This window comes from Pleurodeles waltl, chromosome 1_2, assembly GCF_031143425.1.
Source record: "Pleurodeles waltl isolate 20211129_DDA chromosome 1_2, aPleWal1.hap1.20221129, whole genome shotgun sequence".
Taxonomy (NCBI): Eukaryota; Metazoa; Chordata; class Amphibia; order Caudata; family Salamandridae; genus Pleurodeles; species Pleurodeles waltl.
In genome coordinates, this window is record NC_090437.1 from 1236085936 (window position 1) to 1236098299 (window position 12364).

Sequence of the window (12364 nt, forward strand, 5' to 3'; positions counted from 1 at the left end):
ATTCCTTCTGGGCAGTATGACAATAGAGGGTCTGGGTGTCAGCAGGATGAGCCTTCCTGGCATAATGAGGGAGCAGAGTTGTCACCCACCACACTTGCACTTCAAAGGCACTGGCCCAGCTCACAAAGGACTTCACAATAGCCTATTGTGCCCCCAGACAGACTGGGACCATGGCAGGGAGATGGGAAATTCCAGACACCTCTGTAGGGGGAAACTCCAGAAGCTTCTCCCACTTCAGAGTGGCACTGGGTACTAAAAAGATATCCTAAGATCCACACTTCAGATCAATTCTCAACCTGTGGCACACTCAAAGGAGGACTGTTCTGCTGCACTGCTGCAACAAAGAGTGCTCAGATGCTCTGCTGCCCTGCTGCAAGAATGACTGTTCGTCTACCATGCTGACTGAGTAAGAAGGACTTGACCTGCACCTGGTACCCAAGCCCATCAAGAGGTAGTTGGTTGAACTTGTGATCAGAGCCTCAGGGACAGAAAAGGCTCAAACCATCTTGAACACTGCATTTGCACTATGCCTGCTGTGAGTCCTGACCCCCTCCAAGTGGTGCCTCTCCAGTTCTGGATCCTTGGAAGTGGGACTGAAGTTGTTCTGTCAGCCCTGCTGTAGTCACCGTCAGAATTGATGCAGTGTGAGCCCTCACAGCTCCTCACCGGAACCGACGCATTGCATCACAACTTGATGCAGGACCTCACATCGCAGCCCTCATAGCGCCTCATCAGAACTGACAATACCATGGCACAGCTCAACACAGACCTTTCATGGCAGCTCTTGCAGCTCCTTATTGGAACCCACAAAGGGAGACGCAACTCGACTCAGGAATTTGCATCACCCCTGGAACAGCCACTGTGCGGCAAAACACCCCACTTCAAGGACATTAGGTACAATTCTGAGCAGGCATAACCTGGTCCCTGCGTCTGGCCCTGCTCTATTATGGTTGGCCTGAACTTGTGATTTTATATCAGCCAGGGCAACAAAATAACCACATTTGGTGTTTCATGCTATTAAGCACTATTTTACCAAAACCTTTAAAATGGCATATCTCCGGTTCCAATGATTACATTTTTTTATAATCTTGGGTTGAAAAGATATTGAATGTTACTCTATTTTTCTAAAGTATTGTGGGCTTTTTCTTGTGTTGTGTTGCACTTTATTGCTGCTTGTGTCCATCAAAAATACTTTACACGTTGCCTCCAAGTTAAGCCTGACTGCTTTTTTGACAAGCTACCACAGGGTTAAGCACAGGTTAATTCAGTGAAACATGTGGTTTTCCTGATTTTAGCTGTCACTTGAGAAGGGCTCAACTCCCCCAACAACCCAATTTCTCACAGTCAACATGGATGTTTTAAAGGTAGCCCTATCTTGATCCTCCTCATGTCAGTGTCTGACTCTCTACCCTTCAGCCACAAGTATTCAAATACTACACTTCAACTGTATGGGAAAGTTATCAATAGTGCATGGATAGAATGTTGTAATTGTGGAATGTTGGTGGGCAGGGATTCCAGGGAAGCAGTTGCACCCTGAGCTTGGATGTCAATTTCTTAATAAAGGAGCTTCTCGTACTTGCTGAGTCAAGTCTTCTCTTCAGTGACGACGAGCACCATCACCACTGGGCTCAACTCTGTGCTGTGCCTTGTGCTGCTCTAAGATGTGGTTCCTGCCTTTGGGGCATGCAGAGTGCTGCAAACATGACTGTTCCTTCAGTGAAGGTTGCTTGTTTGGTGATTACAAGGAACTAGTTGCAGTGAGCATATTAAATTTGTTGACTTTGACAGCTAACTGGATATGGGCTGAATGGGCTGCCGACTGTTGTTGTAATTGATGATAGATTCCAGTGACTCATTATGCAGTGTGTGTATGCTGGTGACCATTCTACTTCATTGGGAGGCAACAACAATCCCAGCCCACTGACTATAGAAAACTCTGCATTACTTATGCCGTGATGCGTCTACGTTGGTGGCCATTTTGCTTCATCAGGAAGCAACATATATCAATGGAGAATTAAGAAGAGTTTATTGCATTCCTTATTTGGTGGCCATTTTGGATATGTTCTTAAAAATGTATTTGTATGCAGATTCCTGCTAACTGCATTATCAATGAGAGGAACACCTTTGCATTCATGTTTTTTTGCCTGCATTACCAAGGACATGTTCATCATTGTTTTCTGGTTATTGTTTCCTGCAGCACGCCTTGTAATTGTTGTTGTGTATATTTCTTTTTTTTTTTTACTATGTTGCAGGAACTCACCCACACAAGTGAAACAATTGCTGCACCAACTCAAATTTTCTCTGTTCTATGTACTCCCCCATTGTATTGGGAACAATGGCAGGAGGCAATTAAAGATTATTTGAAAGCCATTGATGGAGATGCCTTCATGTCTTGAAAGAAAAAAGCCTTACTGGTACACAATTTATGTCCGGAAGGCAGACGTATGTTCAAAACCCTTCCCTTAGAGAATATGATTGTTCACAGTGGTACTGGTGAGGATGAAGATGCTCATGAGCTACTTGATTAGTACATTCCTCTCTTAAAGACTTTAGACAAGATGTACAATCCCAATCACAACTTCCCAGTGAACCAATAGATAACATTTGTGCCGGCTTTGCTTAATCTGGCAGCCACATGTGACTACAGTGAATTTAGAGAGATAATTTTCCAGGATCGATCCTCTTATTGAAAAACTAATAACAAAATGATTCAGGAGAAGCTGTTTTCAACAGAAAAGGGGACTTACTTAAGCCAGGAGCACTGAACATTCATTATTTTGTGTCACAGAAATGAAATGAGTGTCAATACCAGTGTGCAGGAAGTCAAACAGCTTACTAAGCAAGCTGAGAAACAGTGTGTCAGAGGAAATGGTGTCAAGTCAACATCTGGGGATTCAGTGGTTGGTGCTAAGTTTATTCATCATAAGGGCAATATTTGTTGTTATGTTTGTTGTTTTTGCTGTTGAAGCAATATACATTTAAGAAACAGCAAAAGTTGTTCATCTGTGAATGTATCTTGTTTTAAATATGAACAAAAGAAACATTTTGCCTGCATCTGCAATTCAAGGGTGAGTCAGAAACGGTTGAATCAAACAGTAAAACTTTAGATGAAGATGCGTCTGATTTTGATGAAAGTTTGGTGTTAACATTATCTGCACTAAATGTTGAAAAAAAAGAAATTGTGGAAATATCATCTGTCAACACCACCAGAAACAGGAGACCACCCCAATGTGAGGTATCCATTAATAGTACAAAGGTGATGATGATGGCAGATTCTGGCTCGCCTTATACACTGATGAGTAAATATGAGTTTAAGAGATTTCCTTGTGTCCAACTTAGAGAACCTCACATACAATGTTTCACAATTGGGGTAAGAGGGTATAAGTGCTAGGAAAATTTGAAGCTGGGTTGGAATTTTAAAAGAGTACTACCAATGGAACACTTTACATAGAGAAAAATATTTTGAACTTGTTAGGTTGGGATGAACAAGGGAATCTCAACATAGTTTGGATCCCAATCACCTGGATCAAGTAGTATGTAAACAGAGATGTTTCCATGCCACTGGTGCTGATGTGTGGCAGTTGGAAGACAGAAAATGGGCCAGTCAATATTCTGGAGTGTTTAGTGAATTTCCAGCATCGAATACATTTGAAGACAAATTATTTCTGACGTGACATGAGGTACAAAAGGAAAAAGCTGCTTTTTCCTTTGGTACCTCATGTCACGTCAGAAATAAAATACCGTCTGAAGGCAACTGAGAGAAGCTTCGTGTTATTTTCATTTCTACAGCATTGGACTTATCTGGCCTACTATACGCCGTGGAGTGGTGCACCCCCTACATTTATTAATATTATTCCAAGTTTGTAAAAATTCTGTTTGAGATCTTTACTCAAAACAATTTTGAGTATTACTGGAACTGCAAGTCTGACAAGGTTTTCAGGCTCATCAAAAGTGAAATTCTCTCTTTTAACCAACTTAAGCCTCTTGATACCAATGACTTGAGCATTATTACCAACAATGTTAGCAATCATGGGTTAGGGGCTGTTCTTATGCAGAAAAGAGGTGATGGTATAGAGGAAATTATTGTGTTTGCCTCAAGAGTCTTGCAGGGTGCTGAACACATGTATTTGTCTATTGAGGAGGAGGCTCTAGCCATGTGGTGGGGTGTCCAGCATGTCAATAATTATTTGTGGGCGGTGAGTTTATTTTACATATAGACCACAAGACCATTGTGGATGTGTTCAAAACCCGATGCAGTAGGACAGCAACTCCCCGTTTTACCAAATGGCAGTATAGGTTGCAGGAATTTCAATATAGGCTGCAATACCTTGCTGCTGTACATAATTTTGCTGCTCACTGTCGGCTACCATTGGTGGACCAGCCTTGGGAAGATGATCATGATATTTATGAAGTAGAAGTAGTGTAGTCTGTAGATATGGCTTTCAACAATGCAATGTCTGAGAAAGAATGGCGGGAGGCAGTTACGAGTGATGACGTACTGTAGAATAGCATAAAATGTTTAACAGAAAAGTGGCCAGCATCTAAGGACATGCAGAATAATTTGCTTCCTTTTCAGAGAGTGTCTGAAGATATGTCCATAATGAATGGATTGTAGCATAGGTGTGAACTTCTCCTAGTTGCTGACCATTTCACAATAAAATATTGAACCTTGCCCATTAGGGCCACAATGGCATACGTGCCATGAAACGGAGATTGAGAGAGGATTTTTTCTGGTCAGACCTATATAAACATATATTTTGTATTATGTCAGGGAAATCTATGTATGTATTCTTAGTGACAAAACGCAAGTGACAGTACCAAGTCCAGCTATCCTTATAGAGTGTAGGAGTATACCATGGATGAAATTGGCATTTGACATTTCAGACTCGCTGGTTGTATTAGGTGGAGCTACCAAATATGCTTTCATTTTGATAGACAACATATTAAAGTAGCCAGAAATTAAGTTTGTGGAAAATGTGAACACTACAGTGGTCAAGGAGTTTTTGCAAGATGTATTTATCAGGCAAGGCTACCCTGAGCAAGTGGTGACTGATAAGGGAACTCAGTTGGTATCCTGAGAGATGAGTCAATTTCTGTAGTCATTGGGTGCCAAGCGTGTAAAAACGTCCTTTCATCACCCTAGCAGTAATGGTTTGGTTGAGCAATTCAATCAAACTATCAAGAATCAGTTGCAATTGGCATTGATAAATGCCTTATATTGGAAAAGAGTCATTCAGGACATGGTGTTGCCAATTAAAACTAAGCCTCACATTAGCATTGAAATTTCTTCTTTTTCATTGTTAAGGGGAAGGGTGGCAGATTCAAGGTTGAACAAAGAATGGATGGATCAGAAAGTGATTAATACTGACAATGATGAATGAGTAATGGAATAAAAAGAAGCACAGTAGGGTAGAACGTCCTGAAGGACGCTACCTTTTAAAGTTGGGGATTGGGTAAGAATTAAGAAACCTTGACATGTGGTGAAAGGTGTTTCAAAATTTACTGCACTCTTTATGTTTATAGAGGCCCAGGACCACATGGTAGTGCTTATAAATGGTAAACTTTAGAATAAGAGCATGGTTGCTATCATTCCTTTTTTGGTAAATCTTTTTATTGACATTTTGAACAAAGGTGACAAAACAAGAGAGCATATCAAGGACATTAGCAACAACAACCATTAATTATTTCAGCTCTCACAGTTGTTTGGGGCTAATGCCTTGTGTTGCTCTTCTGTGCGCATACAGCTATAATTTATGTAACTTGACTTAACATTAGCATTCTATTTAATTTTTTTGTAAGTGTTCTTCAAAGTCATACAATGATTTTAATTAAATGTCATATGTTCTTAGTTAAATTGCTACTGCTGAGTACTGTACTTTGGAGTCTGAGTTCCTGTGGACTGGTGATAAACCTCCTTTTGCAGGGGCCACAGAACCATAGTGCTGGCCTCTGCTGCAATAGATTAGATTTTTGACGACTTGTGCAAACCCTATTGCTACATCCCTACGGAAGATATCATTAACCCTTTGAAAACTTGAAAAAAGCTTCAGTAAGGAAAAAGAGTGACAACAACAAAAAATGTGATAATCGTAGCAATTATTAGTGTGACTAAGAAGGCTGAATCTAAACCAGCCAGGAACTGATTATTAAAGGGACTGATGTCGAAATATGTCCTTCATTAAGAGCAGAAGAGGTGAATATACAAGTAGACATCTCAGATCAATCATTGCTTTGTTGCAGGAGAAAAGAGCTGGAACGCATTTCAATTATGAGCCCTGAAGCTTCAGAAAACCAGTGAGAAAAGGCTCTTTAAATTAAGGACAGCATAACGTTTTTGAAGGGGGATCTAATGAAATGCTTGAGAAGAACTTTACCTGGAGGAAATGCAGGGCACCAAGTAAAGCCAAGCCACATCCTGTATTGTAATGCTAGCTAAAGTAGTTGTCATTAACATTATGGCATAATCCCTTTGTAGGTTGAGCCTAAGCAGTCTCTTGACATGCTGTAATCCACTTCTGTGGACTTTCACCACCCCCATTACACGCCCGTCACTTTCCTTTGTTCCTTGTCCTGCCTTTCAAAACTCCTGTAGTTTGTTAAGAAAATGCTTTAGGTTTGTTCCGTCTTGAGGATGCTTTTACCACCTGGGAAACTGACCCTGTTACCTAGATTATTGCACCATCGGCCATATCGTTAAATGTTGGCGCACTACTTTTTTCTTCTGCCTCTCCGCTGGGCACTCTGTGGCGATATGTTGTTTTCGGGCACCTCGCTGTTTCGTTATAGTGTCTGCGTTACAAAGGCTGCAAGCTGGAGGGGGGGTTCTTTTTTATTTTTTCATTTATTTTTTCGTTTTATATAGCACAAATGCAACCCGAAGATTGGAGTGCTTTGCACGAGCACCGGTTATGTTACACAGGGACAGATTCATTTTTAGTAGGCCAAGGAGATTAAAGCCCTCATTACGACTTCGGCGGTCTTTGAAAAAGACCTCCGAAGCCGCAGGAGCCAACATACTGCCAGTGCTGTCAACACTGAAGCTGGCTCATAAAAGAGCCGGCAGCAATGTTGAAGTGCAGCGGGTGCAGCAGCACCTGTCACGCATTTCACTGCCCGAAATTGCGCGATGGGGCTGTGCCTGGGGAGCTGTGCACTGCCCATGCCAAAGGCATGGGCAGTGCAGGGGCCCCTAGGGGCACCCCGAGTCCTCCTTACTGCTAGCCTTTCCATTGCGGTGTTTACAGCCATTGACAGGTTGGCGGTTGGGGACTCATAATCCCCAGGGCAGCGCTGGGGATTATGCTCCCTGTACTTCTTGTTTCATGTGGTTATTCCCTGTAGGGGCTGACTCTATGATTAAATGACCATGTTTCTTCCAAATGCTTTTTTATTGTGGTGTTGTTCTGTCCATTACAGTTTAATGCCAAGTGTATGAAGGAATGCACAAACACAAAGTTTATTTCTAATAAAGCTTTTGATTGGGTTTACATGTTTATTGTATATGTTTTATTGATCTCTCCCTATTGGTGGGCCCTTCTAAGGGGTCACCAGTGGTTGCACAATGTCAGCTATGGTGTGTTCCATCTGCCATTGTATATTTGTGAATTATTGCATAGTATTTAGTAATGTTTGTGTAATCAATGTACTTCTCCTTTTCTAAAGAAAAAGTAGTGACTAGACAATCATTTATTGAGTGTTTTTATTCCTGCCAGTGCTTGATGATTCCTAGCAGACAGCATCCCCCTTGAGTAGGCCTTAGACTGCACTGCCTCACTACCCTATGCGAGTCAAGAGCTACAATGGGGTGTTTGGTTCCTTCTGAGGACTATTGAGGAACTATTACTTGTGCTGGCCACGCAACTAATAGCCCAATTTCTAACATCGGAAATACTATCTAGCGTTGGTACAATAACCTGCAAGTCTGAGCCAAACGAAATAAATTGTGTGTGTAAATCCAGTTTTTAAACCCTATGCTGGTACAGTCAGACAACCCAACTACCTTAATTTGCATACTACTAATGTGTCTTAAAAACGTTTCTTTAAATGAGTACTTCCAATTCAGTGCTATAATGTGCCTGTTAGTGTCAAAGCTTCCACGTTAAAGAACAGTAGATGTTGTAGCACCCTGGATAATGTGCTGCATGGTTAAATACTTACAAGGTCCCAAAAGCGAGACCTATTGACTATGCCAATGTTTGTTTATAATTCTGAAAGCACAGAATGGGTTGCAACTTTCTAGCTGCCCCATTCAGCTATTCTCCTGATAATCGGCAGCTATTCTCCTGATAATCATTTTGTACAACTCTATGTATTTATAAAGGTATTTATACTGTAAAGTACAGATCTAATTTGGAGGCAGGTTGTATGTCAAAATTGTGAGGTCAATAATACAAGCCTGGACATAAATAGATTTGTGAATATTGATCACAAACATATTGTCAAGTTCAACATATACAGGAATGTGCATGTGCGCTATTCTTAATTCCACATCACCTACATTGAGGGTATGTTTATAGTCAATTTTGTCAAGTCAAGTTGGCATAAAAAACCTCAAAACAAAGGGACATAGAAGGGTCTTCTAGAGATAACAAATACATACGATCTGAGCGTTCAAGATTCTAGGGAGAAGAGAGTAAAGGTAGCCTCTTTTCTAATGTCTCTTAAAATGTTTGGCCTTTGAGTGCTTAGTGACGTCATGATCGACGAGGTGAATTACAGTTCCTCAGACGAAGTGTTGCATTGTTTTGAGTTGTAGAAAATGTTCCACTCGTGTTTTAATAAAAGGCACGGGCGCCTTTGTTTTGAAAATGTGAATTAGAGCCACAGAAGAACTAAACAAATCTTAAAGTATGCTATTTGTATGAACTATGTGCCAGCATTCATTCTTACACTAACCTGTCGTTGACTCATAAATAATTTAGAAGCTTTTGAGAATGACAAAAAAAGACATCTGAGTAAAACATTTGAGGCTTTAAAACATACAGTGTGAATAAGTATGTTAATAAGTGGTTGTAAATTTGGAAACAGGAGATGGTTTAAGTACTTTTTTTGATTGCAGATGCTGAGCACGGAGTCGTGGGATGCATGAAACAAGCCTGGACAAGGATAAATTAACTTGAAGGTGCTCCTGTTTTCATTGTAAAGCAGGCCTGGCAATTTTTGTCAGCCTCTCCCAATCCCCTCCCCTCCCTCTCCGGGTGGGTGGGGGGGGGTGCTAGAGAGGATGATGCACTGCTGCTTTTGTTCTTTTGTTACTGGGGCAGATATTGCAGAATTGCTGAAAAAACACCCCAGTTGCACGAACGGCCCCACACAGCTGAAAAACTGGCCCTCACTCTTCCAGCCCACAGGGAAAGCGCCCAATGCCTGCTCCGGCCAATCCGACCCTGCCTGTGGCATTTTATTTATTTATTGTGTGCAGAATAGACTAGGTTGCAGACAACTGCCATTTTAATTTTTCACAACTGAAAAGGATTGTCACTATGGTGCACCACTTGCAGGCTAAAGTAACTATCAGTAGAAGTTTCACCTGCAGGTTGATGAAGCAGAAATGAAGGTTTTACATTTATTAGCGCATAAACGTAGTACTGCATTATCATGTGTGACTCTAACCGAACTAATAAAGATTGTACGGGGACAAAATGTGCCCTTAGAGTAGTTTGCCAACATTTATAAGCGTGCTTTATATAACGTGATGTATTAGAATTGCACTAATCCGACATAATCATAAACGTGTGCTACGATTTGCTTGTTTGAAATGCTTTAACTTAGCATAACTTTAGTGCAGGCTTCGGCCTAGTTGCCTGGTCTCACGGTTTAGATGCTCGTATTTTTCCAATGTGCTATTAAACGTGTATTTTTGCTTGAAGCTGTACTTTTCCACTGAGATCGTTCACATGCTTATCTTAAAGTTTCGTGCCAGCCTGGCATATTTCTCTCCTTACTCCAAGGTCGATCTGCAGGTGCGGACAATGGAGGCTCTGAAAGTGAGCTAATTGGTATAAAATGTTGCAACTTGCGTACCCATCTCCAAGGATAATGTATGCTTAAGTAAAAGCTTGAGAACTGTCGTTTTTGATTGGACAATTTGAAGCTAACCTATGAACCCTCCAATGGAAGACCCTACTGGATTTGAACTGTTGTCTATAAAAACCAGGTGCACGAGAAGAAATTAGGCCATTACCAGCCATTACAGCCATTATGCTATTACCCGACATTACAGCCATTGCGGCCATTATTGGACATCCCGCCATTTTGTAGACTTCGTAGCTATTATGGCCCGCTTTGCTGCGACGCCATTTTGAAAGAGACTTTGATGCTTTCTCTAATCGAGAGAAAGAGACTTTAAATGATTCTTGCCCTAGAGACTATAACTTTGATCCCTTTGCATGAAGTAGTAGTTTTACCTTGCCGCCGTGAGGCAATTGCCCCGTCCACCCCTGCCCTTTGCCCCGTCCCATGCTGATCGAAACGGTACCCATGCTGATCGAGAAACGGTACCTGTGAGACGAAGACTTCCTTGTATGCTGATCGTAATTGGTAAATATGAAAGGAAAATTGTAAAATTGCATTGTGTTTCTTTTAGGTAACCAACTGCTGATTTTTGACAAGATCCCTAGTTAGGAGTTTTTCTAAATTAATGTTGCTAAATTGTTTTCGCATGAAGTCCCACATGCCGATGCTAATTTGAGGTTAGATGAGGATTCCTTCTGTTGCACGATGCGATTTGAGACCTTGTTGTGCTGACTAAATGTATGCAATTAGTTCGTTACAGATTATAGTTTTAGTGATTTGCATTGCTATTATCGAATGCCTCGTTATTCAAATGCTGCATAGATTGCACTTGTTTTCGCCGTTATGGACAGCTATTAATGTTCATTTACGTATATCATTTGGTGTTGAGACACATTTATATTGTGCTAGCTTTGTTAATATAGGGAAATAAATTCACTAACTTTGAATAAACTGGTGTGGTTATTCCTGACTGAAAGGTCAGGGTTTGCCGAAATGTATTCTGGATTAATTGTCAAGTGTTATGTTGATCAAGGTATTGCTTATGTTCGTTATTGATTATTGATTTGATACAATTGATCGATATAAGAGTACGGAGAGTTCCACTTAGTCAAAAGATTCATCGGCCTAAAGAGCGTCCAAATACAGGTAAAATTACTAGTACGGACCGCTCTATCAGTAGATGGTAGCAGAGGATGGTTTAGTCTTTTGGGACCCTGTACTCTTAAAGTACATGGTGTTGAATTAACGGTTACGCCCTTTGAGACCCCACTCGAGAAGTTGAATTGGATTTTTCTTGGATAAAACTGATTGACAGAATGATGATGGGCTAGGTCCACCGCGACTTTCCCGGGATCTCGGAGCTTGTGAATGGAGAGAATGGAGGTGTGGAATCAGCGTTGGCGGTACTAGTGATGGTATGAGTGAAGTTAGGGTTTTGCGCTTGCACAGCTTATTGCCGCAGGGTGTGTGAAAAGGTTGCGAGGATTTTTTTTTTTCTTTTTAGAGGATAGCGGAGGTGCGGCTCCAAGTGTAGAAGTAGAGAAGTCGTCGAACTTCATAGAAATAGCGGAGGTGCGACTCCGAGTGTGAGAGTAGGGAAGTCGTCGAACTTCATGTGCGTGTGGCGCTTTGTGCATAAAAAGGTCCACGTGGTTGTTGTTGTTGAGACGGGCCCTGCGAGGTCAAGAGACTCCGGAGTATGTTGATCTATGTTGTGGTCTGGGCGGTTTAGTAGGTTGATCGGGCGTGGTCAACGAGTCGGTACGTGTGTTAGGGAGTGAAAGAAACTTCGACTTCGGGCTTTGACAAGATTCTAAGTGCACTAGAATAGATCATTGACAAGTTGAGAGTAGGTCTGCGGGTCAGATTTGCTTGCGAACGTGGGGACCGAGAAAGATGGAATAACTGCTGAGGCTAGTGAAAAGTCCCTAAGGTCCTGAAGCGATTGTGTTACCCTTCCTGTAGTAAACCGACAGATCTGTTTTATTTTTGGTAGCTCGCGATACATGCAAGAAGTTGTTACGAGAGGAGCTGAGTGAAGGAGGACTAGCCGCGAGGCTTTGTCAGCCGCAGAGTGTGTGAGTGTGACGTCCCTAGGAGCCGCGCTGGGATAGGTTGATTGGAGAGAAGGGTCGCGCACGGATTGGACGCAGTCCGTGGGGCTCGATTGGAAGGGGAAAGGCAAGCGAAGAGTATTCCGGGAATTAAAGTCACCTATTGATTACAAATTTTGTGAAATAAAAGACGAGAAAATGAAATTCTTTAAAGCATTCAGTAGTGCGATGAAGGGGGAGTCTTACATTAAAGCGAGCGTAGGAGAGGAGACGCCGCCCGAAGGCACACCAGCTTA